The 24,704-nt window shown below is 40.0% G+C and overlaps 3 non-coding genes across 3 annotated transcripts; 2 read left to right on the forward strand and 1 right to left on the reverse strand.

Annotated features, from left to right (window-relative positions):
• The first annotated feature begins 16,155 nt into the window (after positions 1-16,155).
• Positions 16,156-16,237, forward strand: TRNAS-AGA. Its single transcript has one exon. It is a non-coding gene; the product is annotated as a tRNA-Ser (tRNA).
• Positions 16,238-22,104: 5,867 nt separating this feature from the next.
• TRNAQ-CUG lies at positions 22,105-22,176 on the forward strand. Its single transcript has one exon. It is a non-coding gene; the product is annotated as a tRNA-Gln (tRNA).
• Positions 22,177-24,155: 1,979 nt separating this feature from the next.
• Positions 24,156-24,237, reverse strand: TRNAS-UGA. The gene has a single exon. It is a non-coding gene; the product is annotated as a tRNA-Ser (tRNA).
• Positions 24,238-24,704: the final 467 nt, after the last annotated feature.

Genomic DNA, 24,704 nt, shown 5'->3' on the forward strand with positions numbered 1-24,704 from the left:
AAGATAGTAGCTATGTAACCAAAGGACAAAATGGATGACTACCCATTTCATCCAATTGTTTGGATTTTATTTTAGTGGGTTTTTTTTTTTTTCCCCTCGGGTTTCTCTGTATTATGATCTTTTCTAAGACCTGGGGAACTCGGAAATCAAAGAGACAAATGCTATTGCTCTCAGAGAATGTATATGCTACTAGGGCCCTCCCAAACCACACTCCATCCCCAGAACAAGAAAATTCTCCCACACCAAGTGAAGTTATTCTAAAATCTCCTGGCAAAGATCTAGAAGTGATTCTGTTGGTCTTTGGTGGGTATAATTAAGCAAAACTAGACTAGATCTTAAGTTCCTCAAGAACAACAAGCTTGGTTGGCCAAATGTAGAATCTCTATCAAACATGTTGTCAAAACTAGCATCCCTACCTGGACAGGGACTTGAACCCTGGACTCTCCAATTAAAGGTCTGATGCTCTATCAACTGAGCAACACTTGAAGTATGTTTTGGTTCCTTCTATTAATAATTTAATTCCATCAGTAATTTGAATCACCAGGGAAAGCCAGAGGAATCCATAGTTTCAGGAACTACCCACCAGGATCTTCCAAAAGTGTGGCTCAGTCACCTGGGCTGTTTAATTATCAAGCAGTTCGTTTATCCCCACACTGCTTTCATTAATGTGCACAGTTGTGGGGAGAATGAAGATTGTTCCTAGAGTCAATTATTGCTGAAAGAAGTTCATTGGTCTGGGGAGAGGGACCTGCAGAGACTGCATTTTCAGGCTGCCTCACCAGCCCGGAGGGTAGAACCAGGAGGAGGAGTAGACCATCTTCTGGCTCCCTCCTACTGTGGTAGCTTTTCTGTCCTCTCAATAAATCCTGCTTAAAAAAAAAAAAAAAAGAATGGCTGGAGCAATTGAGGAGGATCCTCAAGATAATCAAAAGATGCAGAAGGCATTTTGACCTATCTTCCACACTCCTGCCGTGTTCCTTTTCCATTGCTTGCCCTCACCTGACCCTCTTTTTTCACCTGCAGGCTTGCTCTTTTTTTCCTCACATACCCTTCTCCCCATCACATCTCTCTGCTAGCCTAAGGCTATGGGTGGTGAAATGAAGAGATAGGATGTGATCTATTCTACAACGAAAGAGAGATGTGAGAGGCAGAAGGACCAGAACAATGGTTCTCAACCAGGGGTGATTCGGCCAATGTCTGGAGATATTTCTGCTTGTCGCCCCGGGGGCGGAGGAGCTACATGCAACTAGTGGGTAGTTGTCAGGGTTTCTGCTAAACATCCTGAAGTGCCTGGGACAGCCCCTGCAACAGTCTTCTGTGTGCCTTCCTAAGGCAGTACTCATAGGCATTGTGGAGTCGTCGGGTTTCTACCGTATTGTTTATTTCCTATTTTCTTCTTTGTAAAAGGTATTTCAGTTCTCTACGAATTCCGGTGAGATATCCGAAAGGTCTTACGCTAAGGAGCTGCCATGCCCCTTCCAGCTATCGCCCTGGACCAAGGCAAGCCAGACTCCTGTTCTCCGGAGCCCTTCGCCTCAAGGAGCCCAAGGTTTTTAAGCACTTTCCTCGAAATCTAAGTCTGAGACTTTGAGACTTTTGGGACAGTCCCTGCAAATGTAACGGCAACCAGATCCGAAAAAGTGGCCTGGAGCTTGGATCGTTCCTGTTGACGGGTGTGACATTTCTTACATGGGATGGTAAGAAATCTGGCCGCCAAATGGTGTTGACACACTGATTTGGAGTGACTATCACTCACATTGGACGCAATCCAGCACTCTGCTATTACCCGGTCACCGCCCATTCTTAGGCTTCAGCCGCAGTGTGGGTCCATGCCGCGGCTGTCATGCACTCGTATTCTCACCTCGAGGCCCCTTCGAAACTGTACACGAGAGCAGTGGAGGGGTGCGGGGGGTGCCGTGATCCCTGTGCAGTATCCCCACTCCCGCCGCTGCCCCCCAAAACCGTTGCTCCATTCCCTCGGCTCGCTCCACACCAAATGCCAGGGTGTCTTCCGGGAGGGGCAACACCTCTTCCTCTGAGGACTCTTGAAACTGTTGCCTCACCATGTCAACAGGTCCTTATGACTGTTCACTCCAGCCTCCAATTATTGTGATGACGTCATTCTAGACAAGGGACAGACATTCCTAGCGTGAATGGGACCGCTCTTCTAACTCCACCTGCGGGAACTTTGCCCTCTAGTGGCGATGTGTGGAATGCAGCGTGTAATGCGATCGGCAGTGGAAAGAAATCACGTTTTAAGAGTGTAAAACATTATTCTTCGCTTTTGCATTAAACTTCTGACAAGAGGTGAATATAACTCAACCAGAAAAATGCATTATTCAAAATTTCCTGCATTTTTTGTTGCATTGGTGATCTTGTATTAGTGATCTTGCATTAGTCACCTTCACTAACAAAGGACAGTAACAACATTTCAGAGGGTCGCTGTAAACTGGTATTTATTGGTGGTGACAGATGGATGCACCCTTTGACTTCAGTTCACATCTCCTGTCGAAGCATCCCTCTCTACAAGGCTCTTTCTTTATGGGTTCAAATAATTAAACTCGTTCCATGCCTCTAGGGGTACAGGAATGATAATACCCTACTATTACTTGTCCTGGAGAACTATCCCTCATGGTTATTCTCTACTTTACACATCCCTTTAAGTAATCCTTATACTAAAAATAAAAGTGGGTGCTTTCTAGATGTCCCACTAGAAGATCCTCTAGCATGCATATAGTAGTTTAAAAGGTTCAGTGTTACTAGAAGGCATTCTATGAAATACATAAGCCTCACTACCTCCTCATTTCTCAAGTTACCTTGTCCAGGTGCCATCAAAATTAACATTTCTAACTGTTTCCTTCTTGGATTTACAGAGATCTCTATTTCCCTAAAGAATATGGATAACTGCTATTATTGATTAGTTGATCTAGATATTATTTATTTACTCTCTACTATGCTAAACAGCTTTTCTACACCATCCACTACTTCTCAGCTTTCTAAAATCATTATATTTCAGCTTTTGTTTAATTCAATATCATTGCTTATATTACTTCCCTATGAAAATAATACACACAGCTTAACATTGTTATGAGTTATGATTATGTTTCCATTCTTTCTTGGATGCTAGTGTTTGCCTGAAGAGAAAAACTTTGAAAAAAACTCATGTGCCTAAGTTTCTCTGTGCCTATTGTTTATAATTCCTTTACCTTCAAATAGCTTTTCAACAAAATTTTCTACAATATCAATCAGACCAGGCAACCTATCAATTCAAATTTTCTTCAGAGTTACTTTTCCAATTGACCCACTCATTTGCTTTCAGTCTGGGCTGGTTCCTCTAAGTGTCTGCTGTACAGCTGTCATCTAAATTTTTTGTTGTTATTGTTCTCTTCTGTTCATAATTTGTTTTATCCCTCTCCTGAATAGCACTTGCTGCTTCTTAAATCTTTTCTAATTTTTGTTTGTTTGCTCCACTGTTCTAGTGGAGATTATTTTAGAGGGTTTTTAGGTTATAAAAATAATTTCTGAGGGAATGATGATAAGAATTTTCAATATGTTTATCCATTAAGTTATATTCTTCCGATTTACAGTGATTTCTACATATATATATATATATATATTTTTTTTTTTTTTTTTTTTTTTTGAGTTGGAGTCTCACTTTGTCAACCAGGCTGGAGGGCAGTAGCACACTCCCAGCCACCACAGTCTTGACCTGTTGGGCTCAGGTGATCCTTCCACCTTAGTCTTCCAAGTAGCTGGAACTATAGACATGCGTCACCATGCCCGGCTAATGTTTCGATTTATTGTAGAGATGAGGTCTCACCAAGTTGCCCATGCAGGTCTCGAAACTGTGGGCTCAGGCAATCCTCTCACTTCATCCTCCCAAAGTGCTGCGATTATAGGCATGAGCCACCACGCCCGGCCCACATATACATATTCTTGCTATTTTTACATCTTTATTTTGAACTGGTTATAATCCTCAGAGTTTGTTCACTCAGTTCTTCTGCCAGCAGAATAAAGACCTAATTGGCAAAGGTCTTAGAGAGGGTGAGGGAAAAGTGCTTTAGTCTTCAGCACTTGTATAAATGTTAACTCCTCCTGTTCTCATTATGGTACCCACAGTCTCAACTGTTCCAGTCTAATCTCATCCGAAAACCTCTGCTTTGATGTCTTTAAAGAATAAATTTAAGCCGGTGGCTCAGCTTGTAATCCCGCTCCTTTGGGAGGCTGAGGTGAGTAGATTGCCTGAGCCCGCGGGTTCGAGACCCGCCTGGGAAGTGAGACCTCATCTCTACAATAAATTTAAAAAACCAGCCGGGTGTGGTAGCACATGCCTGTAATTCCGGCTACTCGGAAGGCTGAGGCGGAAGGATCGCCGGAGCCCAGCAGGCGAGGCTGCGGTGACCGGGAGCGGCCACTGCACTCCAGTCTGGGCGACAGAGTGAGATTCCAACGCCAAAAAAATAAATAAATAAACTTTCAGATTTTTTTCTGGGTGGAGGAAAAGCAAACATTCATCAATATTAAGTGCGGAGAATTTAGAAATCTCACTGCTTCTCAAATTTCAGTCAATCTTCTTCACTTTATGTTTCTCTTTAGTTGCCAGTACATAGTAATGGCAGTTTCTGAGTCTTCTAAAGATTCTTTGGTATAAATCAGGTTAGTTCTGCAAAGTCTATTACTATTCGTTCACCTGGTCCTCACTGTTCATAGTATGTTCTTACTTGCAGAATAATTTTTGACTACATCTTATACATTGTATAATAACATAAAAGAAACTGCAACTATCTTTTATTATGCTAGTGCTGATTAATGTAATGCATTAGTTACATGTAGCAACTACATGTACTTACTGTATGGCACAAATAAATTGGCTACAGTCTTAAACCAGCTTGATGGGAATATGTTAAATTTAAAGCCAAAGATTTTCTAATGTTTATCTGACTTTCCTACCAGGTAACCCTCCAAGAACTATAAAAACACTGAAGTCAAAGTCTCAAGACTTCTTTATAAACTACAAATGATTTTTTTGTAGTTGCACCCCAAAAAGAATATGTATTTGGTCATTATATACTACTTTTCAGGATAAAGCAGAGCTTTCTTTTGTCAAAAAGCCACAATTTTAACAATATCAAAAATGAATTGATTCATTTTTCCCAACTGGTGAAATTTGTATAACCACTCTAGCAATGTAAACTCAATTACCCAGAATTGTAAATAAGAAGATTTGAAAGATATTATCGCTCACTCAAACTCTTCACTACCCATATCATCCTTGGTCTTCAGGTAAGATAAAAAGCATAAATGGAAATTTCAAATTTAAGCTTGCCAAATTTTCAGAAATTCTTAGATTTTTTAAGCCTAAAATGCTATCCTTGGCTTAACAGTAAGATCAACTCCCTTGGGAGTCCAGTGACTCTCTATCTATGAACTGATACCTGAATATTTTACAAATCTGCAAATACGGTCTCTAGTTCCAGTCTCTTCTTTATTACAAGGTAGCAAAACTAAGTATTACAGAAGACATACACAGAAGACACAATTTTATATTCAGTGGGTATAAGAAACATTTCTAGAACATCCTCAGAAACATTACATTGTGTTTTAAATTGCAATGGAATAAATGGTGCCCAACCTTATTGGGAAAGGCAGTGGACTTAGTCCATTGACTTAAGTACAAATCTCATCCAGAAACACTCTCACAGACACACCCAGAAATAATGCTTAATCTGGGCAACCTGTTGCCCACTCAAGATGGCACATAAAATTAACCATCACAGAGACATACCATGAGGTATTGCCCAGTATTTAAATGTCATATAAATAAAATAAAGGTGATTGCGGAAAAAAATTAGAAAATGAATGATATGCATATAAAATATAATTACATAATATAAAATAAGCACCAAATAATACTACATATTTTTCTAGAAAACATAATCACAAAAATATAAAAATTTCATATGTTTGAGTAGTTTCCCATGAAGAGAAATGATAAACTGAATAGACCATTTTTTTTTTTGAATTGTAGTCTCACTCTGTCACCCAGACTGGAGTGCAGTGGCCGCTCCTGGTCACCGCAGCCTCGACCTGCTGTGCTCCAGCGATCCTTCCACCTCAGCCTTCCAAGTAGCGGGAACTACAGGCGCGCACTACCACGCCTGGCTAATTTTTGATTTATTGTAGAGATGAGGTCACGCCAAGTTGTCCAGGTGGGTCTCGAACCCGCAGGCTCAGGAAATCCGCTCACCTCAGTCTCCCAAAGCGCTGGGATTACAGGCTGAGCCACCGAGCCCGGCTGACCATGTTAGATACAAAAAATTGTATCAATAAATTGATTAAAATGGTTCTTACATAGACCCATTTCTAAATGAGGTAATCTAAACATCTAACAAGAATACTATAAGATATTAAAAATAATTGGTGATCTTTGTGGTGCATATTTAAAAAAATAAAAATTCAGCTTCCACCTGTGAAGGATTAATTGCTAGGGGAATTGTCTTTTGGATGTAAAAAAAATTAGAGAAGTAGAAAAAAGATATGAAACAACCCTTAGAAAATAGACTTACAGAAACAGGCTATACAAGACTGTAATCCTTGAGGGAAGAGAGACAGAAAAGGTGAGATCTGTGATTACAACAGTCAGGAGAACTTTGGGGGAAAAAATAGTGGCTTTTTTTTTTTTTTACACTAGGTATCATGACATTGAAAGACTTAAGATACTAAGAGCATGCATTGTTGGTGGAGGGATAGTCAAAGAAAACATGTCATGTAATAGAGAGCTCAAACATTTGTCTCTACATATGTGTAAATTTAATACATGGCAAAGGTGGCATTGCAGCCATAGTAAGGCAATATAATTTACCAGGAAACCTAAAAAGGAATAAATAGGGATCAGAAGTTGTGAATTCATTGGACTCTGTTTCATTGCCCAACCTGCCTGGAAATGTGACTTTTATAATAAAAGGAGTGTGTAGTGGACAATAAACATTCTATATATGGTTAACCATGACACTAGCTGGTCATAGTGAAAGAATGCATCATTGCCAAATTGTCATACAAGTTGAAAAGGGGAGAATTTACCCTGCCAAATGGCATGGTTTAAGAAAAAGGCTTAACTGAAGAAATTTATTTTTCTAAGCAAGCAAAGGCAGAAGTTGACCAATTCTCTCTTTATACTGCCTGGAAGCATGTCAGGAGCAGGCATTGGTGGTAATATGGGTAGGTCTGTGGTCCAGAAGAAAGAAGATACCTTCCCCCTATTTCTCTCTCTCCATAAGAAAAGCCTTGAGGGGCCTTCACAGAAGGTAGGTCAGAACACTTGATGCCAGATAATCTAAATTTAAGATGTGAGGTGTTTATAATACAATGGTACAACCCACACTATGGAATATTACATAATTTATAAAAGAATGAAACAGTGCTACATATGTTAAGTGATATCACTATATATAGATGAGTGGAAGTAGATAACTATGTATTATATATGTATATAATGTGTGTATATATGCATCTGCCCAGAAACAAATAAATGATATTACCTATTAATAAACACATATGTATAATTCTTCTGGGAAGATGTACAGGATACCGGAAACTAGGCACCAGTGGAGCAAATTGAAGAAATAATGCTCTAGGGTAAAAAGGAGACATTTTCCAGCTTTATATATGCAGTTGTGGGTAGGAGGAACTTTTACTGATCTCTGTTTTGGATCAAAATCAGTGCTAGACATCCTTATTCATAATATTTCATTTAAAAGTAAATTAAATTCTAATTAAGTTCTTAGAGTTGAAACATTTGCTCTACCAATAATTGCCAATTGGGGTTGAAGGTGAGATGGGGGAAGAGTGGACTTGGGACTTCCATTTCACCAGCTAGAAAACTGTGGCTTTTTTTTTTTTCTTTTCTTTCCTTCTTTCTTTCTTTCTTTCTTTCCTTCCTTCCTTCTTTCTTTCTTTCTTTCTTTCTTTCTTTCTTTCTTTCTTTCTTTCTTTTTGTTTCTTTTTGTTTTTAGAGTCTCTATTTCTTCTTGTTTCAAACTTGGAGGTACCTGGGGCGTTTTCACATCGACCTTGAAGGATTTCTTATGGGCGTAGTTTAGAAAACCTAATGGCAGTTCTCGAACAAAAGCCGGGAAAGCAGCAAGTTGTTTTTCATAAGGAAGAAATAGTTACTGGCATGTATTTTAATAGAAGACGTACTAGAGTGTCTGGCTCTCTTTCCCTTTCACTTGATTGCCTAGCGATTAGAGAAACACGTGGGTAGCCGGGCGTGGTAGCGCGCGCCTGTAGTTCCAGCTACTTGGAAGGCTGAGGCGGAAAGATCACCAGAGCCCAGCAAGTCGAGGCTGCGGTGGCCGGGAGCGTGCCACTGCACTCCAGTCTGGGCGGCAGAATGAGACTCCAATTCAAAAAGAAAAAGAAAAAAAAGAAAAGAAAAGAAACACGTAGGGACGTTGCTGAGGAAGAAACTTCTCGGCATTAACACCAGAAAGCAGAAAGAAACTGCAGTGAGAATCACAGAAGTTTGGGGTTCGAAGAATGTGCAGAAAGCATCCAATTAATTTGAAGACGGAGAAATGAGTGGCAGAAGTATCTACTTGAATGATGAGTCTCTTGCGACTCTGGCGGGACTCGAACCCACAACCTCTGAATTTCTTTCAACCTACGCTAGAAGTCCAATGCGCCATTCATTGCGCCACAGAGCCTGCTGGTATCCTATCTTGAGTCCTAGGATTGTTGATTATTTAATGTAATCTGTTTTGTGAGCGCCTATTCTGCTCCTCTCACTGTGAAAGTTCAAAAAACACAAAAAGAACACAAAGCAATCACAGACATAAGTTTGTGAGTTTTCTAGTGACTATTTTCGCTCGACTCCATGAGATAAAAAATAGTTTGGTGCCAGGCGCGGTGGCTCAAGCCTGTAAACCCAGCACTTTGGGAGGCGGAGGCGAGAGACTTGCCTGAGTCCAGGGGTTCGAGACCAGCATGGGCAACTTGGCGAGACTTCGTCTCCACCATAAATCAAGAAATTAGTCAGGCGTGCGTGGTGGCGTGCGCCTGTGGTTCCAGTTACTTGGAAGGCTGCGGCGGAAGGATCGCCTGAGCCCAGCAGGTCGAGGCTGCGGTGGCCGGGAGCGTGACACTGCCCTCTAGCCTGGGCGGCAAAGTGAGGCTCCAACTCAAAAAAAAAAAATAGTTTGACCAAACATCAAAATCCACATGTCATTTGATCTGGCCTCTCCGGTTCAACGCTCGGGACCATTTATTTAGCAAACTGGAATTTGAGGAACTTCCAACGCGTGACACTAGGAGATTGTTGTTAATACTTGGCAGAGCGCCGCAAAACCCTTTCCTCAAGTTCCAGTCTGGAGTTCTTTCCCCCGAAAGGGAGGCCCTTCTTGTTCGACGAGGTGTTGTTTTACAAAAAGACGGGTCTCGTGTTTTGTCAGTGGGCTCCCGGAGCACACAATGACCTCGTGGCGCAAATCCACGGTTACCTTCTCTCTCGGAGGTGAGGTCTGGGTTTCAAAATGTGTCCGGGTAGCGTTGGAACTCCCCCAGGCCATTTTCTTTTGGTGACTGGCTAAGATGCAAAATGCTTTTCTTTGCTTTTCCGCATTTCAGTGAGACTGTGAGGTCCAGCAGCACTCGTCGGTTGAGTGGGATCTTGTCTTTGTGGACAGAAAGGGATGCAGTCGTTAAAGGTGGATCTCAAGCGCGGGAAAGTTCATGTTTGGCGACGCGGAAGTGGCAGAGGTTGATCCGAGCAATGCGAAGGAAGAGAAGAAATCTCAGGCGATCGCGACCAAAAAGATGGCTTGGTGCAATATGGCAGAGACAAATACGACCGTGGTCGAAGTGGGGTTAGAACCCACGCCTCTTCGCGGAGACCAGAATCCCAGGGTCAGCCGCCTTGGTAACAGCAACCAGTGAGGGAAAGGGATTTCTCTGGCCCTCTAACCTCTCAACTTCAGGTAGCCTCCGGAAAAGAAACTACTGTAATGAATTCTGAAACCTGCGAGGGGCGGGGGAGATATGAGTTCCGAACTGACTGTCTGCAAAAACGCAAAACAGGACGGGTTTTAAACTGGAGCAACGTGAAGCAGTTCCTGCAACCCTAGAGCCTGGGAGCCCAGGGACTGACAGCGGGTTTCGGTCCACACCCGCCTCCCACCCCCTGGTTGAGTCTCTTTCCCAGCGTTTCCTGGCACCGACCACACGACTGTCGCCTCCTGGGTTCTTTGGAGGGACTTCCAGGAGCCTAAGGAATGAGAAGACGAAGATAGATGGTGTCGGCTTCTGGGCTGTGGGGATCTTTTACAGTCTGTTGACAGCGGTGATCACATAATCTTCCTCCTAGAAATTAATTTAAGAATGAAGATAAGTGAGGAGAGCGCCCTTGAGAAAGGCTTGAAGCTCCTGTACAATCCTCTCTCAGCACTTTAGCTGACATTTCATGGCAGGCATATGAGGATTAATCCACATTCCTTTTGGGTGCTCCTTTCTCCCTCTGGACCCCAATACCTCTTCAGTTTTCTTTACCTTCTGGACTTCCTCTTCCCCCTTCTCATATCTTCTCCTCATTATTTTTCCTGTAGACTGAAGGAAAAGTATGGAATGTAAATGAAAGTGATATTATATATTATATGGCATAGAATACTCATATATACATTAGTATTACATGGCACAGAATATGAGATATATAAGAGTATAAATTAGAAATAAACCGCTTTGCCTCTCTTTGTCTTCACAACCACCTGAGTAGTAAGTAATTTTCTTTTTTTTTTTTTTTTCATGCCTTGTTGAAGGTAAACAACTTTCTTTCTTTCTTTCTTTCTTTCTTTCTTTCTTTCTTTCTTTCTTTCTTTCTTTCTTTCTTTTTTTTTTTTTTTTTTGAGTTGGAGTCTCACTGTGTCGCCCAGACTGGAGTGCAGTGGCCGCTCCCAGCCACAGCAGCCTCGACCTGCTGGGTTCCGCGATCCTTCCGCCTCAGACTTCCAAGTAGCTGGAACTACAGGCGCGCGCTACCACGCCCGGCTAATTTTTTGATTTATGAGGTCTCGCCAAGTTGCCCGGGCGGATCTCGAACCCGCGGACTCAGGCAATCCACTCACTTCAGCCTCGCAAAGGCGCGAGATTACAGGCTGAGCCACCTAGTCCGGCTGTGAGCAACTTTCATCTACTGTTCATTCTCTATTCTGTAACATAATAACTCTCCCTATTTAGTAACTTCCAAAGACTTGATTTTTATTGGAGAGAGTCTAAACATTTTAAACACTACTTGTAAATCATTTAATACAGACTACCCCCTTTCTGTATGAGCAACAATGAAAAGGTAGGATTTTTAAAAATTACTTGTCTGTAATATTTGGTCCTGCAGCAGATCATATAAAACATTATTAGAAGGTAGAATGGAAGCTGGTAACCAGGGATGGCAACTGGCTGATGGACATATATAGGTGGAATTCAGACACATCCCCTACCAGCTGCTTGATTCAAGTTTATTCTGCTTCTCTGGGTTCCTCCATCAGTAAAACAAGGTTTTGGAAATTTAAAAAGAAAATAGGCATGTAAATTGGTTAGAGTCCAGGTGTTTTGAAGCACATATTCAGCAAATTATTAACCTTTGTATTTTTATTTACTTGGTCTTCAAGTCTCCCCATGGTTTGTTTGAATTTGAACCAAGAACCACGTACAGGGGCCGCCTTCTGCAAGTTATGCCTATTTTGAGGTAAAATTCAGCCAAACTCATGTTGACAACCGAGACTTAAAACAGATTTGAATTTTTCAGGCTCAAAGATTTCCAAAGATAGAAGAGAGGGACTTATTTGAATCGGTGGTAAGGGATGTAGAGGGACTGGGGTTGAAGAAGAGAGACCGGAGCACACTTTTCGCCTTCTGTAGGCAAAGTGAGAGAGGCTATTTATTGCAAAGAAACCAATAAGCTGTTGGGACTTTGAGCAATGAAATCGTAGTCAGGGCCGGGCTCGGTAGCTCAGCCTGTAATCCCAGCATTTTGGGAGGCCGAGGTGAGTGGATTGCCTGAGCCCGCCAGTTCGAGACCCGCCTGGGCAACTTGGCGAGCCCTCATCTCTACAATAAATTTAAAAAAATAATAATAATAACCGGGCGTGGTAGCACGCGCCTGTAGTTCCAGCTACTTGGAAGGCTGAGGCGGAAGGATCGCCGGAGCCCAGCGGGTCGAGGCTGCGGTGGCCGGGAGCGGCCCCTGCACTCCAGTCTGGGCGACGGAGTGAGACTCCAACTCAAAAAAAAAAAAGAAAAGAAAAGAAAAAGAAAGAAATCGTAGTCAGAAGGGTTTGAACCTCCGCGAGGACACCTCAAAGGATTTCAAGTCATTTAACCACTCTCCAGGTCCCTTCCACAGCATCTTAACTCTTATGAAAGCGTGTGATGGTCATGCCACTGTCCACTTGAGCCAAGGCTCATGAGATAATAGTGAGTGTGGCCGATGGCGGCTGCGGGGAGCTCCTGCAAGCATTAGGTTTGGCAACAAGGAATTTCCTGGCTCATCCAAGGTCTTTCGCTGCTAGATTAAAGGATTTATCACCAGCAACTCGAGAACCAATAAGGGCGATGAGATCTGAGCGTCCTTGGTCGTGCAGTCTATCCTCTAGTCACTTGTCTCTGTGGACGTGGTCGGTTCACTACTAAGTCTCGGGAACCCGCCCAAAGGCGAGCTGGAGCTAAGCACCTCAGACATGCAAATGCTGGTGGAAGAGAGAACTGGGTGAACCAGATTATCTACGTTCACTTTCGCAACTGGATACTTAACCAGAGACTCCTTTGGTTGACTGTAAACCGGGCCGCTCCTTCCCAGAATGAAAGGCAAAGAAACAACGTATTCAAAATCGCACTTGCACTGGAAAGTTAGCTGAGTCGGCGCGGAGCTGACCAGCCTCTCTCCTAAATGAAAAAGGAGGATTCCGGGACCATCTCCAACCCATTCAGAAAAAAAACGTCACTCTCTGCTCCTTAGTAAAAGACGCGTTCCAGGAGGTCTCTCCCCGAGAGAGGGAAGCCGCAGCCTCAGGAGCCACAAGAGAAAGCACAATCCTAGAGAGCAAGTTTTCCAAGGAGCTAGACCTTAGGGGAGAGCATTCTGCCGCGACCAAAGCTCACAGGACAGGTAGAAACGTGTAAATACTAGACACAATGAAGCTTATTACTAACAGGGTTCATTCTAGGTTTCGAGATTACGTAGTTTAGGGGAGGAGGATGTTGAGTCTGCTTCCTCTTAACAGCTATGGTAGGGACAGTAAATTTACTGACTCTGGCTCCCAATTCTGGGAACAGAAGTGCTTTATTAGGACACAAGTAAGTAGATTTTAAATTGTCAGCTTAGAAGAGGAAAATTTCCTCACACTCTTATCTCGCAAACTGTCATCTGTAGTAAAATTTTGCCCACTTCTGTTTTCCTCTGGGGTAAGAGGAATAATATTTCCTTCTCCATATTCTCACGGGGTGTTATTTGTTCCTGGAGCCATAGCACTTTAGAAAAATACACTCATTCTGACTCATTTTAATCTTAATGATACTTAATCCATAATGATTTTGCAAAACACTGCCCTAGGGCGTCTTGGCAATGATCTATTCTTTCCTTCTTCTAGATAAGAGCTATTAAGCTATCCAATCACAGAATTATTCCTGCTGTTAGACAGCATCTAATCAAGAGCAAATTCCTACTTCTTTAAATCTTGCCCCAAATCACCTAATGCAAGACTAAATCCTGTAAGTGCTTTCTTTTTTATTTTTAAATTTTATTTTACTACAGGAATGTGGGGTACAGGTTAGGATTAATTAACTACATGGGTAGACTGCATGCAGGTGAAGTTTGGGCTTCTTGACTGGCCCTCACTTTCCCTGGTAATGAACCAAATACCCTTTGTGTTGTCACCTGTCCTTCACTCCCTCCCTTCCTCCCTTCCCTATAAGATACTTTATAATACTTTAATAAACACTTTCTGATACTTTGTTACTGAGATGTTCCATAGGTTCTTATGGTGAGTGTTCTCACTTGCTGTAAGGAGTAATAACCCTAATCTGGTCAACCACAGGTGTATTTCTGATGATTTTTGGCTAAGGGATATTGGTACACTTTATATTCTGTATGACTTCAACTTAAAACATTCAAAATACCGTTCAAATGCCATTTTAGTGGCTTTGTAATATTCCATTGTACATATAAAGTAAAATTGATTTAAATATTTCCTTTTGTGGAACATCTATGTTATTGCCACTGTTACTAGCATCAATAAAAATTACCATAATTGTTTTGTGTCTAAAATGTTTTAGGAGAAGTAAAGAAGATATATCAAGTGCTATAATTGCTGGTTTCTGGGAAGGTTGGATTATGAGTTTTCTTTTTCTTCCCCTCCCCACAGCCCACCATGAATTAGATATCATTACCCAGGTTTTCCTAATCAAGAAGAAACATTTATTTTACCTATTGGTGCAAGAAAGATTAACTCTGTAAATGTAGATCCAGGACTTTGATGTTGTTGTACGTTCTCCTCAAGTAGTCCTTGGTTTAAACAACTGTCTCATTCAATACCCCTCATATTCGTATACTCTTTGAGTTTGTTACTCAATTAATTAATGCTCATTAGAGGTTTGTAGAATTCATGAAGTCTTCTCCATCCTTCTAGCCTGGGAACATTTAATCCAACTTTAAGCATTACTTCACATAGATACTCTGATTAAAAAACTCTTTTATAAGCTTTCATATTCATAACCAAAAAATTGTAAGTTCTAAAAAACATTTTGAAAGTCTCCTGGCAAAGGTCTGCTCTAAAAATATTGCTAAAGGGACAATCAGAAAGCAAAAAATTAAAATATAAAATGTATTGCACAATATTTTAAAGCAAATAGTTGGCATTTCCCAAAGACTGCCAATAGAAAAATGCATTATAAATGCTCCGAATCTATATACACACAGAGTGTATGTTGCACTCTTACTTTCCATGACCACATTTCTTCTGTTTATCAGTCATGGCATAGTTAATTTTCTCTGGGTGCAGATTTTTAAAAAAATTTGATCTTGAAAGAGATCTAGTTTTCTGAGGAAAAAAATACTTTCTCAGTGATATATGAATTAAATAGAATTCTATTTTAAAGTCATTTTGTTCTTTGGTTAAATATAATGTATTGAATCCAATCAATTAGTGGCACACAACAACACCAGGTCCACTATCAGAGGGAGAGAAGGCCCTCTCGAAGCCCAAACTTCACTTGCATGCAATTTATTATCAGTAAATCCTTATGCATGTACCCAACTCTAAGAGAAAAAAAAATCCAAGCAATTATCTTAGCTTTCTCGAGATGCACCAAATTAATCATCCCTCACCTCTTACCCATAAACATTTTGCTGTGCATAAGTTGGAGACCTGTCCATGCGTCTTGGAAGCTGGCACCCACATTTAACCATTTTGTTCACTTCGTTTTTGTAGAGTTGCAAACTTAGGGAGAACTGGAAACGTGAGGTGTTGGTTAAATTTAGAGAAAATGAACTCTTGTTTTGACCAAAAAAAATTTAATCAGGTAATTCACTGTTTAGAAAGCAACTAGGATTTAGGATCTCACAGGAAAAGAAGCTCACGAGTCGGCTATCATTTTAGTTTTTTCTTAACCCGTCTGGAAAATGAACGTGCATGCATTTGCAAAGCATTTTCCCAAACAATGAGATGAATAAATTAGCAGTTAATTTAGAAGACCAGAAACGCCGACAGAGGAGATCCAGAAAAGATCTTTGGCATCGTTTTTTCACTCCCTCCACCTTAGACACAAATCAGCGGGAGCATTTCCTTCCCAGAAACCCATTAAGCACAAGTATTATTCAATGAGGAAGCTGGACTCTGGAAGTTATAACAGAAAAGGTCCCATCTAGGTTTAAAACCTGGATTAAGGCCTGTCTTCACCTCTTTGATGAGTAAATGTGGTTCCAGTTTCGAGGACTCCAGGAGCCAGCACAGTCAAACTCTTTTCGGAGGGCAGCGAGACCAGGTGATGAATTGATCGGTAATTTATTCAAAACAAAGATGCTTGTGTGGAGAATACCCTCATTGTTCGTGCTTTTAAATATCGGGGACTGCCTAATTCCACATTATACCTATCAACCGACCTCTTGCCAAGGGTGCAATCGTGGCCGAGTGGTTAAGGTGATGGACTAGAAATCCATTGGGGATTCCCCGCGCAGCTTCGAATCCTGCCGACTACGTCCAAGGTTTTACCCCATGTGAGGCAGATACGTCCAAGGTTTTACCCCATTTGGGCAGAGGCGGCATAAGTTTCAGTGCCCAAAGAAAATGTGAAATACGTATTAACACCATTCTTTCCTCAAGAATACTTGAGAATTATTGTAACAGAAGCTAGGCAATTCCTCGAAGGTGTCTGTGTTTTCTCTCAACTTCGACGAAAGTTTGGCGAAAGCGTTTATCAGAGAAATCATAGAGAATATTTAGTCTGTACCCCAACATGGGAGCTAATTTACTTTTATTAAAATTTTTCATGAAGTAAAATTGACTTTTTAAAAGCACATGTAGGCCGGGCGCGGTGGCTCACGCCTGTAAACCCAGGCAAGAGGATTACTTTGGGAGGCGGAGGCGAGAGAATTGCCTGAGCTCAGGGGTTCGAGGCCTACTTGGACAACATGGCGAGACCTCGTCTCTGCAATAAAAATAAAAATAAAAATAAATTAGCCGGGTATGGTGGCACATGACTGTAGTTCCAGCGACTTGGAAGGCTGAAGCAGGATTGGCTGAGCCCAGCACGTCAAGGCCGCGGTGGCTGTGAGCATGCCGCTGCACTCCAGCCTGGGCGACAGAGTGAGAGTCTGACTCAACAAATAAACAAATAAATATAAATAATAAATAAATAAAGGCACATGTATATATTCATGTAACCACTACCATATCAGGGTATAGACTTGTTCCATCAATTCATAAACCTCCCTAGTGCTCTTCCTTTACAGTTACCTCCTAAATCCCACATATAACAGCTGACAACCAAGGACACCTTTTCCATTTCGATAGTTTGGACTTTTTGAGAATGTCATAAAATTGAATCATACAGTATGCAACCTTTTGAGACTAGCTTCTTTCATTTAGTGTAATGCCTTGAGATTTACCCAAATAGTTGCACACCTCAAAATTTCATTCCTTTTTGCTGGTGAATAGAATTTCATTGCGTGGAAGTACTAGTTTATTCATTGACGGATATTTGTTGCTTCCAGTTTTGGCAATTGTGAAAAACAAAACAGTTATAAATATTAGTATACAAGGTTTTTTTGGTGTGTGTGGAAATGGATTTTAATTTTGTTTGGATAGATTCCTAGGAGTGGGATTGCTGGGTCATATGGCAGGTGTATGTTTAACTGCCAATCTATTTTCCAGAGTATTATTTTTCATTCTCACTAGCAGTGAATGAGAGTTCTAGTTGTATCTCCTTCTCACTAGCCATTGATATTGTCAGTATTTTTAATTTTAACTATTTTAATAAGTGTGTAGTGATATCTCATTGTGATTTTAATTTGCATGTTGAAATGGTTAATCATGTTAAACATCTTTTGTGCACTTATTTGTCATCCTGATACTCTCTTTGGTAAAGTGTCTGTTTATGCCTTTGTCCACTTTTTATTAGGTTGTTGGTTTTTTTGTTTTGTTTTGTTTTGGGGTTGGAGTCTCACTCTTGTCTTCCAGGCTGGAGTGCAGTGGCATGCTCACCGCCACCGCGGCCTGGACCTGCTGGGCTTAGGCGATCCTTCTGCCTCAAACTTCCAAGTAGCTGGAACTACAGACGCACGCCACCATGTCCGGTTAGTTTTTGTGATTTATTGTAGAGATGAGGTCTCACCAAATTGCCTAGGCTGGTCTCCAATCCCTGGGCTCAGGCAATCCCCTTGCCTCGACCTTCCAAAGTGCTGGGATTACAGACTGAGCCACCGCGCCAGGCCTGTTGGTTTTCTTATTGTTGAGTGTTGAGAGAATTTTTTTATATATTCTAGATACAAGTCCTCTGTCAGATACATGATTTGCAAATATTTTCTGCCAGTCTTTAGCTTCTTTTTGTCATTGGCTTAACAGTGTCTTTTGCAGAGCAAATGTGTTAAATGTTGATGAAGTTCAATTTATTATTATTTTTTCTTCTATGGAAAGTCTCGTGTCTAAGAACTCATTACTCAACTTAATTTCATATGGATTTTTCTGCTTTTTTTCCAAAAGTACAGTTTTATGTTTACATTTATATCTATGATCAATTTTTAGCCAATTTTGGTATAAATTGTAAGATTTATGTGAAAATTTATTTCCTTTTTTCCTTCCTTCTCTTCTTCCTCCCTTTTTTCCTTTCCTTTTTCTTCCTTTCAGGCTTTCTCTTTCTTCCTTCCTTCCTTTGCATGTGGATATCCCATTGTCCCAATATCATCTGTTGAAAGATTATAATTTCTTCATTTATTTTATTTGCACCTTTGCCAAAAACCAAATAGCTATATTTGTGTAAGTTTATTTTTGGACTCTCTATTCTAATCAACTGATCTATATGTTTATTTTTCTGCCAATACTATACTGTCTTGACTGCTAAAGTTTGTAATAGGTCTTAAAGTCAGGTAGTGTGATTAACAATTTCATTTTCTTTTTCAAAATTGATTGAGCTATTCTAGTTCCTTTGCCTATTCTTATCTATCTATCTCCAAAACATTCTGCTGGGATTGTGATAGCAATTACATTGGCTCTACAGAGTCATTTGGGGAGAATGAACAGAAGAACGTTGGTGTTCTTTTCTCATATACTCGTACTTGCTGTTCTTTTGTTTTCAGAGTCTTCAAATAGTTGCCTCATGCTTTCTGTCCATGTTTAATAGTTGGGTTTGTGGTAGAAAAAGAGTAAAACATTTTTATGTTATCTCATCTGGAAATAGGAACTTGAGATATATATATATCTATATATATAAATATATATATATATATTTAATGATAATGAAGAGACCAAGATGTCTTGGAAGGAAAGAATGTAATAGCAGAGAAAACATTTACTAGAAGATTTGGAAGATAAAGTTTAGAATGACTTCATCAAAGATGGAAAATAGTGGTGAAAAGAAAATTGATCCACCCAATCTGGAGATTCTGTATTATCTGATTATTGAGAGTGCCAGCAAAAGACAAGAAAAAATTGGAGGAGAATCGTATTAAGAAACACATGAAAAAGTCTCAGAACTGAAGAACTTGCAGTCTAGATGGACAGGATTGCTCTTTATGGCTAATGCATTTAGCACCAAGTTTAAAAAATATTTCCCTGGGTCAAAGCCATCAAGCTATTCCCCAATGTTATATTCTAGAAGTTTTATTTGTCTGTTTACTTTCATATTTAGAGTTACAGTGTGCCTGGAATTGGCTTTGTATATAATGTGAAAGAAGTCAATATAATTTTTTTCTCTTGTGTTTAGTAATTTGATCATTTTTTCTTATATTTTTATTTATTCAAAGACTATTCTGTCTCAATATTTTGGCAGCACTTCCTTGCTCATAAAGCAAGGGTATTAAATGTGGAGATCTAAGTATGGATTCTATTTAGTGTTATTGTCTGTCCTTAGATAATGTCATATTTTCTTATGCTACCTTTATGTTTGTATATTTGGTAACTTAAGTCTTCTATCTTTGCTTTCTTTCTTCAAGATGATTTAGGCAACTTTGACTCTTATCACTTTCATGTTATTTTTAAATCAATTTTTCAATCTCCATACAAAAACCTGATGGGAATGTTACAAAAAATGTAGGGGAAATGGGGACTTAATAACTAATGGATATCGAGTTTCAGTTTGGGAAGATGTAAAAAGTTCTGGAGATAGATGGTGGAGATGGTTGCACAATAATGCAATATACTTAATGTCACTGAACTGTACTCTTAAAAATGATTGGAATGGTGACTTCTATATTTCATAAGTTTTATCACAATAAAAATCAAGAGATGAAAAGGTTACCATTTTACTGACTTTATTGATAATCTCCATTTTGTATTTTAGAGTCAATTGCATTAATATCTGCTCTTTGTTTCATTATTTTTTTCCCTTAAACTTCGTTTGGGAGTAAATTAGTGGTTGGTTACTAATGTTGTGTGATGGATACTTATATCATTATCCTTAGGCATTTAATTCATTAATTAATTTATTTATTTGAGTCAGAGTCTCACTCTGTTGTCCAGACTAGAGTGCAGTGGCATACTCACAGCCACCACAGCCTCTACCTGCTGGGCTCAGGTGAGCCTTCTGCCTCAGCCTTCTTTATTTATTGCAGAGACAAGGTCTTGCCAAGTTGCCTAGGTTGTTCTTAAACCCCTAGACACAGACAATCCTCTCGCCTCCACCTCCCAAAGTGCTGGGATGACAGGCATGAGCCATGGCCACTAACCATTTGTTTTGTTTATACTATATACACATATATTTAAGGAAGTTCCTCTAAGTGTACTTCCAGCTGTATATGACATGTTTTGATATATATTATTTTTATTATCATTTATTTCAAGATATTTCCTAATTTTGATGATGCTTTCTTCATTAAAAAATGAACTATTTACAAGTGTATTTACTATTTTGCAAATAAATGTAATTTTGAACTTTTATGTTTTAATTTCTGGCGTAATTTTATTGCTGTGAAATAATAACATGTATCTAACCTTGTTACGTTTTTGGAGCATTGCCTTGCGGTATGGTAAAATGTCAAATCTGAGATAATTCCATGTGTGTTTGAAAAAAGTTTGAATCCCGAAGTTGATGTGTGCATTGTTCTCTCTATATGTATGTTATGTGAATTGCATTACCTTGTCTTGCAGTTATTTCTCTGAAATGTATATTGTGCTAAAATTTTCCATTATAATTGTGATTTTATCTAATTCTCCTTTTACTTCGATCCTAATTTTTTTTTCTATATCTCTTTATGTCACAGAAGCAAGAAATTCTGGATAGAACATGATTTATGTAACAGCTCTGACTTGGGAATACCAGGCATTGCCTCTAAGTGAACAACTGCAACAAGAAAGTCTAGAAGAAAGTCTGAGTTTCATTATATAGGCTTTAGAATATCCATTGGGTCTTATAAATACTTCTACATGTTTCTTTCCTCAAGAGAAATAAGGGAAAAATCATTATTTTCATGAGAAAAAAGGATACAGGTTAAGGAGAAGCTACAGTAGCGAACCTAATAAACTTCAGCTTTAAAATGAGTCTAGCTAGTACCATTCACTTGACCTGACCTTAAGGTAGCTGACTCCCCAAACTGCATTGGCAGGAAGACATATCTCATTACCACTCAGAGACCAGGGAGACACTGGCAACTGATACAACGAGAATTTCAGCTTCATGTGTGGCTGCATCATCCCCTCCTAATTTACAATGTTGAGGTTAATGAATCATGCAGTCTCATTTATACAGGATGTTTCTTTAGCAGCTTTATGCTTAATTTCACTTGAGTAATTTTGTTTCGTCATCATCGCAACTAGGTGGCATGACATAAAGAAGTTCAAATGCAGAGGATTCTTAGTCTGGGACAGAGAAAGCTTTAATAATTTTTGTGAATTCCCTGGAATTGATACATTAAAGTTTGCTTTTCTAGAGATAATAGACCTGATAACTAAACAATTTATGTGGAGAAACATATCACATGGCTGAAATTGAACTGAGTTGCAGATAAAAGACATAAGATCTCCAAGTCTCAGTTTCCTCGTCTATATGGGGACTAAAAACACCCACCTAGTTTTTAAGCATCAAATTACAGAATGAATACAAGATGTTCGGTCCAGTTCTGGTACATGTAAGAATCGCCCATTCAGTTTTTCTTAATGGAGAAAGCAAAGCCCAGGACCACTGAGTTTCTGCGTTAACTGGAGAGGAGGGGAGTGAAGGGGAAGAGAAGACTTTAACAGTTAATGTATTATAATTGGCAAAAGTAAATCAATAAATAGAGTCAGCCAGGATTTTCTTTGAAAATGTGTCATGAGTGGGTATAGCCTAAGAATTTTGACTTTGATAAATTAAATTCTTGCGGTAGAGTTCTCATGACCCAGCAGAAGCAATTGTGGAGGCGCGCTAGCTGTAAGGGGTTCCATGGTGTAATGGTTAGCACTCTGGACTCTGAATCCAGCGATCCGAGTTCAAGTCTCGGTGGAACCTGCCTGGGACCTACACTTTTGGTGCCTTCTTTTTACCTCAGGAAAAACAGTCTATGTAAGTCACAGAAATTAATTTTGTGCCTGCTATCTCCTGTGAATTCCTGCAGGTCTCAACACACCTGCACCTGGATGAGGAGGCAGAATAGAATTTCACTAGAAAATATCAGAAGTAAATACAGGAGGAAGATGACAAATACACTGCACTCTTCTACAACTAGAATGCAAAATCTAGTAAAAAGCAGCCAGTGAGTCATATAGAGCCTTTTTTCTGTACACATTAAAAATATTGTTTGAAATTGCTAAATATTTCAAACATGGAATGTAAATAATTCTAATGGTAAAAGAGAATGTACAGTTGATAGCAAATTTATTTTCTACTCATGGCCTCGATTCCTTTTAAATCCTGCACAATACTTTCTGGTGTAAATACACTCTCTGTAACACAAAATAAATCTTAACTGTATATAAAATTCTTAACTCACGTTATAGTTCCTTAAGTATTCTTGTAGGTGTTTCTTCACTCTCTTACATTATTTCTCTAAAGAAGGCTGTTTCTCATCTTTCTGTATTTCTGACAAGAACGAAATTTATAAGCCTCAGAAGCTACTGTTTCTTCCAATCGTTTGTGAAGCCCACAGGAACACTTTTTGTCCCCTGAACATGATGGAGAAAGTAAGAAGTGTTGATAAAAAGAACCTGCTTTTGAGTCTCTATGCAGGAGAATTGAGGTGTTAATTTCCACTAATATAAAATTTGGGCAAATTTCTGATTCTTCATGGAGCTTTAAAAAAAACTCACTTCCTTCTAATATGAATGGTATAACTAAATTCTCTCTCCTTCTCTGGGGTCAAGGTAGTCTTTTAGTTTTCTCTCAAACCAGTCTTGGATGGTGTTTCCAAATCCTGTTGGTTGAAAATGCCTTTTTCAGTGTGAGACTCTGATGTCTAGTAGCTGAAAAGCTCTAATGTGTTTGGAAGTTCTTAATAAACTGTTAAGAAACACAAGCAAACTACAATTAACTGATTAATGGTATGCCCTGAGTCAAAGATAACTCAAGCACTAAACACCACCAGAGACCATAGTATTCTACACCAGACTAAACTCAGCAGCTTAAATTGTATCACTTTGTGGCCTTTTCACCACAGCGGATAAAGCCAGAACAGTGAATCAACTCTAAATAGTAGAGATAAGCACAGGCAAAAGACTGGAATAACGTTCTCTGTGTGAGGGCCTTGAAATCAAAATCAAGAGAGACGTTCAAGTTCCAAGTTCCCATCTACTGCTACCTCTGAAACCTCAATACATTACCTTTGTGGGCCTTCTGTAAAATGAGTATATTGTAAGGAATTACAAATTATAAGACATGCAAAGTCTTTGGTGGTGGTGTGTAGTAAGTACTTAAGAAACAGAACCTGCTATTTATCATTTTGGGGTTCTAACAAATCTAACCCTGGATCTACCAGCAACCTGATAATTTAGGGGGTGTCTCTTGTGAAATTTATGAAACTTGGGTTTACAACTCCGTCTGGAACCCCTCAATTAAAATACTATCTCATTGCATGGCATTGAGTAGTTACTTCATATGTAAAATAGGAATACAAATATTATGCCGTTTGTGCTTAAGTCATATCTTGGAACATCCTGTGTTTAATGAAAATTACCTGTTAGTGTCACTGCTTTTTGTGAATCCTCATTTCCCTTGAGTTGACAGTAGTTACAAGGGTATCATAGTTCCATCTAACAAGAAGTTCATGCTAGCTGTGACCTGGGAATTTTATGAAGTAAAGGAAATTATCTTCTTCGCGTTGTTATACCACTTTGGTAGTAAGTGAACTTGACAGTTAGACTCCATTGTCTGGAGAATAGAAGATATTACCTGAATCTACGAGTGGGTTGCGTAGAAGAGGAACAACTGAAATGCAGGAATTTGAGTTGACTTAGGAAGCTTTAGAGGAGTCATGAAAGGCTGCTGCGTAAAACCGTAGTCGGCAGGATTCGAACCTGCGCAGGGAGACCCCAATGGATTTCAAGTCCATCGCCTTAACCACTCGGCCACGACTACCCACCTGCGACAGGGCTTACGGTGGAGCATTGGAAAGCTGTAGATATGGCAATAAAGAACCTCGTAGTTCTTGTCAGGCCTTTCGTGAATGAAATAACTGGTAAAACCAGTGTACAGCGTTCCAGTTCAATAAAGGACTCCAAGACAAGCGACTCAGACTTCCTGGGTGCTGGAACTCGTCCACTAGCCGCTGATATTCGCGGACACGCACGTTCACACCTAATTCTCAAAACCCGCACAAGGAGAGTCTTGAACTGACTGCAGGCTCCAAGCAAGCTCAAGTTTGCAAATACCAACCAGAGGAGGAAAGGGAATGACGGGGATATTCGAGAATGGAGGTCATATGCGTTGGCTGACGGTTGCAATCTAAATCAGGAATCTCTTCGATGTCATTCGACGGACCTGCCCTTTTCAGGAACGGTTGAAACCGAACTGGCGCGGGGGGCGGGGGGGGGCTGGGAGAAGGG

The sequence above is a fragment of the Carlito syrichta genome, unplaced genomic scaffold (assembly GCF_000164805.1).
Source record: "Carlito syrichta isolate Samal-C Ts95f unplaced genomic scaffold, Tarsius_syrichta-2.0.1 Scaffold74266, whole genome shotgun sequence".
NCBI classification, from domain to species: domain Eukaryota; kingdom Metazoa; phylum Chordata; class Mammalia; order Primates; family Tarsiidae; genus Carlito; species Carlito syrichta.